Source organism: Dendrobium catenatum, unplaced genomic scaffold (assembly GCF_001605985.2).
Source record: "Dendrobium catenatum unplaced genomic scaffold, ASM160598v2 fragScaff_scaffold_635, whole genome shotgun sequence".
Taxonomy (NCBI): domain Eukaryota; kingdom Viridiplantae; phylum Streptophyta; class Magnoliopsida; order Asparagales; family Orchidaceae; genus Dendrobium; species Dendrobium catenatum.
In genome coordinates this window covers 51,749-63,339 of record NW_021319097.1, presented here as the reverse complement: position 1 = coordinate 63,339, position 11,591 = coordinate 51,749, and the positions used below count along the sequence as shown (strand labels likewise).

General features: G+C 36.8%; 1 long non-coding RNA gene across 1 annotated transcript; it reads left to right on the top strand.

Moving 5' to 3' along the window:
• The first annotated feature begins 9,049 nt into the window (after positions 1-9,049).
• Positions 9,050-10,879, top strand: LOC114579791. Its single transcript, XR_003700974.1, has 2 exons — positions 9,050-9,186; positions 10,490-10,879. It is a non-coding gene; the product is annotated as an uncharacterized LOC114579791 (long non-coding RNA).
• Positions 10,880-11,591: the final 712 nt, after the last annotated feature.

Genomic DNA, 11,591 nt, shown 5'->3' with positions numbered 1-11,591 from the left:
AGCTAGGGCCGGCTGGAGTGGTGTGTCTCCTTCGCAAAACCTGAGATGAAACCATATATGCTGAGAGCCCTCTTCAAAAATTCATAATCAAAGGGTCCAAATTAATTTTTTTTTGGAAAATCCTTGATCAAATGGCTATGGTTGAGTTTGTCAAGCCAACCATTGGATGTAAAATTACCCGATTTGGAGAGATGAAAGTATAACGTTAAAATTATTTTGTAACCAAACTAAAAGATAGAAATTAATTTAAATAAATATCATATATATTTCATTCAACATTTATTAATATTTACTAATTATATATTTATTCGAAGTTGATTTATTATATATAAGTAACCAACTAAAAGATAGAAATTAATTTAAATAAATATCATATATATTTCATTCAACATTTATTAATATTTACTAATTATATATTTATTCGAAGTTGATTTATTATATATAACTTTAGATTAATGATGAAGATATATTTAATTTTATATTTAAACTTAAATTTAATTTATTTTAAAATGATCAAGTCGTATGTTTATTATACATTTTACCTAAACTTAATTTATTGCACTTACTTAGTTTCAAATTAACTAAAAAAAAAAAGTATTTTATTTCCTTTTTTATTATTTTTAATTATATATTTAAATAATAATATACATAACGATAATCTCACTTTCTCTCTCCTCGACACACATCAAACAGTGCCCGATTCGAGTGCGAATAGGCTCGTTCGGAAGATCTCGACAATCCGAACACACTCGAGCAATCAGTTTATCAAAACAAGGCTTAGATCGAAAGATATTGCGCTCGGAACAAACATGCGCGATAAAGATCCAAATGTGTGAAATCACGTCGAATCGGCGACGACCCGACCACATGCTTTTTAGAATAAGATAGAGAACAACATGTGATCAAAAAGGAGTAATCCTAAGGCCGACGACGGGTCGAGATAAAATACACTATTTGACCCTTCATCAACACAGCGATGCAACATACAAGAAAGTGGATAATTCTACAAAATGCAAGACAAGATAGTGTGAGTGACCGATGCCAAAAAGGAGGTCAACAAACACAACCCCAACATGTGCGGCGAACGACAAATGAACCGTACATGTTGGCGTTGACCTCCCTAACTCTAGGAAGGTGCAATCCTATGACTCACTAACGAGACTCACTAGGAAGATGCAATCATACAATCAATTAATGAGAATTGAGAAACATACAATCACATAACAATCATGCAATAGGTGTCCCACCATGCTATGCTCACACAATCATACAATGGTCATCCAAGCATGCAATCGTATAATAACCATCAAATCACCCAATAATTATATAATTACACAATTTTCGCATGCTCATGACATAACCAACAATCCATACAAACTCATATAATCAAACAATACTCATAGATCATGTAACAATCCTCTAAAACATGCAATAATTGACCAGTCATAAGGTGATCACCCAAAATGTAAACTTCACCAATAATGCACACATAACAATGCAATGATCATTCAACCATGTAATGATCACGCAATCATGCAATAAATGCAGTTATCACTCAATTATATGATGAGTAATCCAACATGCAATGGTCATCTCATAATCACACAATTATATAATAATCACACACACGATCACATAAACATACAACAATCAATCAATCATGCAGTGATCACACCACAATCACACAAGCATGCAATGATCACACACTTATATAATAACCATTTAATCATGTAATAATCACACTACAATCACATGATCATGCAATGACCAATCCAACATATAATTATCACCCCACAATCACATAATAATGTAATATGATCACACACTCATTCAATCAATCATGCAGACATGCAATGCTCACACAATCATGCAAGCATGGTGGAACGGAAGAGAAAAAGAAACCTAACATTCGTCTGACCAAAACGAAACAATGAACATGGATAACTCAATACTCATCTGACCAGATCGAAACAATGAGAATGAGCTAAAAGAAACCCAACACTCGCCAAACCAACCCAAAACAGTTAGAAAGAGTGAGGAAAACAACTCAACAATCACTAGTGAAGTGAACAACCGCTCAAAGAGACCACAGCCACTAAGAAAGTTCAACAATCAATAGGAAAAGTCAACAACCACTAGCAAAGTGAACAACCACTCAATGAGTCAACAACCACTAGACTGGAGGTCAAGGGTGAGAAAAGGCAAGGGATACTAGACGATCACTCGGCGCATATGCCGAGATGATACAAAGAGGACAATGAAACACTCAACGATCACCCGGTCCATCTACCTAAGCGATACGAAGAGGACAGGAAAACACTCAATGATCACCCGACCATGAGTCTGACAGTGAAGAGGAAAGGAAGCACCTTTGTCTGGCTACCCGACCATAGGTCTGTTGGCAAGATAAAGTGGAAAGAAACAATCACCCGACCATAGATCTGTCGGTGAAAAAGAAAGGAAGCATCCTCGCCCGGCCATAGGCCACGAAACAGCAAGGTCCCTACCCGACCATAGGTCTATCGGTAGGATAAAGCAGAAAGGAATAATCACTCGACCATAGGTCTGTCAGTGAAGCGAATAGGAAAGAGAGCACCCTCGCTCGGCCATAGGCCCCGAAACAGCAAGGTACCCGACCATAGGTCTGTCGATAAGATAAAGCAAAAACTCAACAATCACCCGACCATAGGTCTGTCGGTGAAGTGAAGAGGAAATAGAGCACCCTCGCTCGGCCATATGCAGAACTGAAAAATGCAATGTTAAGTGGCCATCAATCCATAAAGAGAATGGCAACAGGAATGATTGTAAAGTTTGAAAAATACTAGTATGAATTCAATGAAATTTTGGCAGTAGCAGTTATTCTAGATCCGAGATACAAAATGACTTTTGTAGAGTGGTGTTATCAAAGATTATATGGTAGCAATTACATGTCCGAATTGAGGAAACTGAAACTTAAGTTAATTTCATTGATTGCTAACTACGGTTCAAGAAGGAATCTTTTAGTAGGAGAAAGTTCAAATACGTCTGAGGTGGTACAAGAGTGTCCTTCAAAGATTAAGTCCAAATTTATGCATGTTTTCGTTTCCAATTTTGTATAGTTTCCACTTCATTTGTTTTTCATTTTTTTTTTATTTTGTTTCTAACAGTCTTTTAAAAAAAAATAGAATTTTGCTTCATTTCAGAAAGATGCCTTTACATTGAGGAAATATGAATTAGACATTTACCTAGATGAACCTAAGCTTGATAGCAGTGTAAATTTAGATATTTTGAAGTTTTGGCAAGGGAACCAATATAGATTTCCTAGTGTTTATGCTATGGATCGTGACGTACTTTGCATTCCAACAACAATAGTAGCATTTGAAAGTGCATTCAGTAATAGCGGGAGAATTTTAGATCAATACCGAAGTGCTTTGAAACATGATATTGTCTGATGCGGAAATTCAACCGTCAATGCCTATCCGAGGAGCTGAAGATTGACGGTTGTCATCATCCCGCGTTATCTTACAATTTATTTGTAACTTTTCTTTTTTTTATTATAAATTTGTCGTTTTTACCCTCACTTAAGAGGATCGTCCTATGTAAGCCCTAAGGACATATGTGTCTTGTTTAGTTTTTTTAGGCCTATATCTAGAGGCCCTTTCTTATGTAATGGGATGATGAATTATTGAATGAAAAAAGTTTATGTTTGTTTGATCTCTTAGTGAGTTCATAGGAGGAGAAGGATCTCTTTGTGAGTTCCGAGATTCCCAAGATCTATTTGTGAGTTCTTGAGGAAGTGGAAGGATCTCTTTGTGAGTTCCAAGATTCCCAAGATCTCTTTGTGAGTTCTTGAGGAAGTGGCTCTTGTAGATCTCTTTGTGAGTTCTATTGGAGGTGTTGCTCGAGGTTTGTAGCTCCGTAGATTTTCCAAAAAAATTTCTCTTATTTCTCCTGGCATTTGTTTTCCCCTTCCCCACCTCCATACACCCGCCGGTTTCACCTCCCCAAATTCCCCACCCGTCGGCCCTCCACCCATCCCCTTGGCCCCATCCCTCTTCTAGCCGCCGGCCTCTCTCCATGGGATTTGAAATTTGAAATTTGAAATTTCAAATCTCCCCATGAGACATAATTGACTTTCTTGGTCCTTCTCGAAGTGGACTAACTTTTCTTGTTTTCTCTTGAAGATTAATGCAAAGTTTTCTTGTTCTTCATCTCATCCCTCTTGTGTTTGTTTATCTTTGATTTGGCGGAGAAATCTTATCTTTGAAGGAGCATTAGGGCAAACCCTAACTTGGGAACACTAGGGCGTATCACATTTATTACATTAAACAACACTGATATGTATGAATTGGATTCTCTATTGCATGAATTATATTAAATGATAATAACTCGTGCATCAATAAATCAAGGCAATGTTATTTCTACCACTTGACATTTTCATTATGAGTAATAAATAAGATTTCTAACGTATACAATACTAACAATTGAATATCAGAAATATGATTGGTAACCTTATATTTAGAAACCTAGTACAAGAAAATGGGAAGGATGAATTTGGTGGCTGTTGTTTGTGAGAAAGAAAGAGGAAGAATAAGGGAGAGATTCAACAGCTACTGCAATAGAGGAGGGAGGAAATTTGATGCTCTAGGTCTCATATTTGCTTTAAATGATAAGAGGAAGGCAGCTATGGAAGGAGAATAAATTGAATAGGGAAATAATTGCATGATTCGTGCAATTGGAGAGAAAGGGAAGTGAGCGTGCGAAGAGGGGCTGCTGTTATTGCTTGCCATTTGTCATGATCTGGGTGAAGGAAGGGCCGGTTCGCTCAGCTGGGGTTTCATTCGCGTGTAGCAGGCGCTTGGACCGGCCAGTCCAGGTTCATTCAGCTATTACAGATTGCTCCTTTTATGCGAATGAGATGTTCTTAGTCAGTTATTCATGAAGCTATGTCTATCTCCTACCATCATCGTCGCATTCAATTGGACACAACGTGGAATAGATACGGAGGTCAACATTCATCATGCAAATGACTATTTCTATATCACTTAATTTCTTAATCCATAGGTGATCTTTTTGCTTACTTTGTCTAGGGGAACATGAATAATACATCACTAAGTTTGCCATGGTAAAAACTCATCACATGCCTGGTTAAATAGGCATGCGGTGTGTTTCACATGGATATTATTATTAACTTCAATGTTTAATATATCGTCTGCTTATCAATTAGTCTCTTATAACAGATGCCGAAAGGTTGTATTTTAAATTGGAGCCATCCTATATTTTGGAAAAAAAAAAAAATTGTACCGGGTTTTTAACATGGGACTTTTCAATTGTTCCACTGGCATGTTGCAGACTAGCAAGTCTATTCCACAATTAGTCTCTTATAACAAGTGCACTGACCATTTTAGAACTACGAAGCAATTACAGTGGTCATTCTCAGATAGCTGTTTAAGAACCACTACTAGTTCTTCAGCTATATATAGTTGAAAACAAGAAATAAATTACTCCCTGTATGGCTGTGTCCAAATCAAAGATTGATAGCGGGAGGAGAATCTCAGGTTTTATCATGGATTAATAGTGAGGGTGGTCTTTGGTCTTGTTCGGATCAAATATCTGTGATTGCCAGCCTTATTAACCAAATACAAATATCAATTGTCATTCCATAGTTCACTTGCATTCCTTTAAGCATTTTAAAAAGTTGTTTTGTCCTTTTTTTTAAAATTTACTTCTCCGAGCGACATTTACGTGGACAAACATCAAATTTCTCGTTGGGTAATGAACGTAAGTATTGAGCATGCCAACAACACTTGAACCGTGAAGCAACCATGATGTCCATGATTCAACAATAGTTCAATAGTCTACCAAATTTTTTGACATCACTGCTGCCTATAAGAAAAAAATAAACTCTTTGGATCTGGATAAAAAAACAACAAAAGAAGGTGGAACTCTCATCAGATAATAATAAATTGCACAGAGATCTTCAAACTCTGATTGTATAAAAAATTATTGTTTAGCCTGGTCTTTGTCCCCGATAAGTGATTGCTAGTCTTCACACTAATTGGATCAATTGTCGATGACCCTTAAAAATAATTGGATCAAAGATTAATGGTTCTTTAAATTTTTTTTTATAATTTATTTCTGCATTTGTGTGTGGAGTTATCCACTGTCCAATCAAATGGAGATCAATTTACTTGGACTCATATGGGGACCGACCTACTTGGAGGAAGACGAGATATGCACCGGGCACACTAGTTGGAGAGTAAGAAAGTGAGATGGAAGGTGGGTGCTATTCTCTACATGTGTGCGCAGTTTTGGGATCATTTTCTCCTTTCAGTATTTTAGAGGTCAACAGAGGGATCATTAAATAACTTCATAGCTCAAGTGTATTTAACATCAAATTCCTACTTGGAGGAAGAAGAGATACGCACTGGGCACGCTAGGAGGCTAAGAAAGTGAGAGAGAAGGTGGGAGCTTGATGTAGAACGGGAAAAGGCTTTGTTAGGGAGAGGATCTCTTCTCCAAAATCTGACAGCAAGTTCTGATTTCTTTGCCCAAAACCTGATTAGAATCTCAGATTTTCTCTTGAGAAAATAGGGGTAGGGGAAGGAGGAGTTTGGTTGATAACCTAAGGGAGGATCTAAGGCTGATTTGGAAGAGAGGCAACCCAAGGTGAGGTCTTGGGAGAATTCAGCCAACAGCAGATTGAAATCCAAGCTATTCCCAAAGAGAAGCAATGGAACCTGAAGAGGCTTTAGGAAATTCCAGTAGTGTAGCCGGCAAGATGTAGAGGGAAAATAGGCCTCCCCAGCTTTGGGAAGGAAATTAAAGGCTTTGAAACTTCCTTCACAGGTTCTGGACTAGAGAGCTCACCCAGTGCAAATAGGAAAGAGGAGGGGCGGTGACAGGGAGAGGAAGCTGACAGGATTGAGAGGGGGCGGGCTCTTATTTCCTAAATCAAATCTCTAGTATTAGGAAATAAATTAAAATTCAAATTGATTTCAATTAAGCACTTTTCAAAACATAGGTGAACTAAATTAGGAAAGAAATTTGAATTTCAAATTTTAAACAATTTGAATTTCAAATTAAGTCCTAATATCATGCACCCCAAATTAGAAAATCCAAGGAGAGAGGAGAAAGGATGAGGCTGGCGGCTAGGGAGCCATGGCCGGCGGTTTGGAGGATTTTCGGGTGAGGTGGCCGGCGGCTTTAGGGGAGAATTAGGGGAGCTCAGTATGGGGGCTTGGCCAGTGAGGTTGAGGGAGGAGGAGGGGTCGGGTGAGGTATTAACGCCATGGGAATTGGGAGAGGATATAGATGATGACTAGGACAATAAAGAGGAATAAAAACAAAAACAAAAGATAGAAAATGAAAACCGCGAGCCTTGGACTCTTCCGAAGACTGACAGGTGATGCTTTGCCCTTCTCCAAGGGACTTCAAGTCACGTGCCCGGACCTATCCTGCGGCTGGTGAAAACTCCGATTCCTTCCCATAGGAATCTCACTATCGTCCTCTCAAAAGAACACAAGTGTTGAACACAAATTTTTAATATCAATAATCCCCCCTCTATTAGAATAGCTTAAGGCCCTATATATAGGCCACAACATAAGAAAACTCAAAAGACAAAATTGCCCCTTGGGCCACAACACTCACATAAACCAACCTAGGGGTAAAACAGGAAATAACATAAAATAAGAGCTAAAATTCAGAAAATAAATCATAATTGAAGATTTAAATTATAGCCGTTGATTTACGACGCCTCCTGTGATAGATGCGCCAAATCTTCGTTCTGATGTCCGCCTCAGAGCTATTCTCTACATGTGTGCACAGTTTTTGGGATCATCTCCTCCCTTGGGTATTTTAGAGGTCAACAGAGAGATATCATTAAATAAGTTAAAAGCTGAAGTGTATTCAACATCCAAACTCCTACTTGTAAGATTGATCTATTTTGATTGTTTTGTCTGTTTCTAGTAGAGTTTTTGGAAGTTGGAAATATGCTCAGCTGAGTAGGATTGGACAATGCATGTGTAGTTCTATGGCTTAGAAACTGGTCTAAGTCGCACTCCAGTTTCCAAAAAAAAAAAACTTGAGTGGTTGTTAGCAGCACTATTTTATTTCTGGGAGAGATATATGCTAGGCGTTTGATTTCTATCTGAAGGCTCTCCAAGGAGAATAACCATTAATCAAGAACTTTATTTCGAGGTGCAATTGCATCCAGGATACATTTACAGCAAGCAAAATCACTCCAATAGTATGCCATTCATTGCGTCATTGCATCAGAACCTGAGAAAAGCAAGTTGTTTAAATGGAGGTTTTGATAAGTTGAAATGTGAGTATTACATTGTTGAATAATTCTCCACTGCAGTAATCTCTCTTTTTTTTTCCTTAAAAAGTTGGGTGCAAGTAGGGACTCCTGCTCACCACCAAATCCAGATTTGGCGAGGGAGCTGCATCAATTATAAGCCTAGGCGGCTGCACAGTGTGTACATCCTAGATTGGCAAGGTGAAGTGCGGTTGCTATGAATGGAATATTCCTGGAGTCAAATCCATGTGCTGTGGCTATTTTTACCCCTTTGGATAGCTGACATTGCATTCTCAAAATTCTAGATTGAGGCTTCGTTTGGGATGGCTTTCTTACTGCTTCTTAAAGCATATTTCTAGTATAAAAATTTAATTTTTAAACTAAAAAGTTATTTTTAGAAGAAATAAAAAATCCGCCCCAAATGAAGCCGGATTTCTTTTGTCTGGCTGTTTGGGACTGATTTAGTAGGATTCTATATGTTTTTTTAATGTCATTGCTGCCATAATGTTGTTTTTCCTTTCTAGCTAGTATAGGTTTTATTTCTTCCTGTTTTTGCTCATTGTAAAGCCCAACAAAATAAAGTTACATTTTGGTCGAATAATCACAACTGAGCATTCCTCAATTATTAACCCTTTTCTTCTACTCTCTTCGTTAACATACATTATATTCCATTGAAACAGACACAACCATTGTTTTTAATTGCTTACAATATCTTTTGTACTATTTCATTGCAGTTCTGGCGAGGTACTCTAGGAGAAGCAGTTATGGTGTTTTCAAGTGGGCAACCTAAAGGGGAAATTACTCTTTTAATAGAAGGTAAGGCGGATTCTCCTTCTAAGGCCCCATCTGAGGATGAACTCGAGCATGAACTGAGAGATTTGATATCGAAGGGTCATAGTATTTCAACGGTATGTAAAATTTCACAAGATGACTTACTAATCATAACTCTACTACCTTATTTTAAGACTAATGTTGAATTTTAATTAATATTCTTGTAAATATATTATGCATGACATTTTCTGGGAAGGTGAAAAGGACCTTTGAAGTAATTAACCATTATGTAGTTGTTGCGAATGGTTTGTTGCTGTAAACTATTCATGAGTTGTACATAAATGATCGGATATTTATTTGTGTTTGGTTAGTCAAGGAATTGAGTCTAAATATCATGCTCATATTTGACTCATATCTTAACAAATACCCCAAATATGAGTTGCTCAACGAGCCGATTATGAATTCGCAGGCATCAATCCAGATGGACACTTTTACCTATATCGTTTGGATGAAACTAATAATGATGACCAGATACAATCAAGAGTGGGAGATGCATGATGAGGTTAGAAAAAAATTAATATGAAAATAGAAAGGAGTAATATATCAAAGATAACATAGGAGTTGCACACTAAAAAATGTAAAATATCTTAGCATGTAATTTACCACTAAATAAGAATAAATGGCTAATAATGCTAATGATTCAGTATTGGATCCAATTACTCAAAGCAAAAAGAGACGGATAAAGCTTTTAATACGGTTCCTGTAGAATCGATCCAACCGGGCCCAGGTTTATAGGAGGCGGGCTAAACCGCCACCTTGAAATTCATGTGGGGCTCTCTAGGGCGGCAAGAGGAGAGAGAGAGGGGGGCAGCAAAAGCAAAGAAGGAAATTCGTATTAGGAAAGCTTGTATTAGGAATTAATTAGATGAAGGAATTATGTATTGAGTAGTATAAAATAGTATGAGAGGCTAGGGTTAGGGCATGCATGCTTTGGGTTGTTCCTCTTGTAGTTGCTTGGGTGTCTCAGGCTCTAGATTCTTTGTCCAGAGATTGGGAGAGATGATCCTCCTCTCGAATTGAGGATCACTTGTATCTTGTTTTTGTGTTTGTTTGACTTTGATTTCCTTATTACAATACAACGTTTTGTGGCTGTTTTCACCCAGATTTTGCATTATTCTCGCTGATTTCACCAATTAATGATAAGTTTGCTTGCAAACTCAAGTATTTCTCTTAGGGTTACTTGCGAACTCAAGTATTTCCTATCAGCTTTCCAACAAATGAAATACTCGTTTATTTCTGTTCATAATTTCTTTTTCTTCTTGCATTCATTTTAATTTATGGAGTTACATGACTGTTTTTTGCTACATCTTTGCACCTCAGTTTTGTTATGTTTGATCCTTCTAATAGAGATATATGTTCAGTCTGTAAAAATTGTTGCAGAGGGAACAGCAGTGAAAAGAAAAGATGTATATGCCCTTGCATTAAGGTTATTCGCAAAACCTGATGAAACTGAGGAATCTTCAAATAGTTGAAACTCTGGCTGGTCTGGGCGAGAACCACATGTTTAACTAATCAGTTTTAGTGACCATTTCTTTGCCTTTGAAGTAAATTTGAAGCCTTTCTCATCAAATCAAAGCTGCTATGGTCTCAAGGAGCACAATGAAGAAGGCTATGTTGAAATTTGGATAGGCAATTAAGTTTTTTGAATATGTTGTATAAGTCTAGAGTAATAAAATAGGATATTTTCTCTCATGACAGTAATGACAGGAATTTTATTACTATGCACAGTTAATATTTTGATGTCATAAGATGCTATGCTATGTTTTTTTTGGGACATTTAGGCCATTTAAGGCAAACTCACACACACAATGCATACATAGAGACTTGAACCTTAGACCTCTTAATTGGAAGCCTTAGCTCTCAACCAATAGGCCAAGGAGAGTTGTGTATGCTATGCTATGTTATCATGTCAAGTAAAAAAGAAAAAATGAATTATATGATACTAAAATTTATGGTTATGCTAGGGAAAACGATAACTATTAACTGTGCATATTATTATTATTATTATTCGAGCGTCGCCTGTAGGGGGGGGGGGGTTGCTTCTTAAAGTAAATTTTTATTACAAAAATTAAAAAATTTATATTAGAAAACTGTTTTAAGAAGCAACAATAAAGTCTTCCCAAACGAAACTTAAGGCTTCATTTGGGACAGCTTTCTTACTGCATTTTTAATGCTTCCTAAAGCAGTTTTTTTAATGCTTACTAAAACGGCTTTCTTAATGCTTCCTAAAGCGGCTTTCTTAATGCTTACTAAAGCTTTTTTCTAGTAAAAAAGTTTTAGGTTAAAAAAATGTGTTCTAAAAAATTGTAAAAAAAATGATCTAAACCCTAAAGCCTAAGATGAGCTCAATTGTGCATCTTAAGAAGGGCAAATTTTTAAAAGGATCAGGTTTAAAAACAGATTTAAGAGGAGCACAATATAATTTTAATTTAGAAAGGACCAAAATGTTTTGTTAGAAAACGCAAAAAAAAAAAAAAAAAAA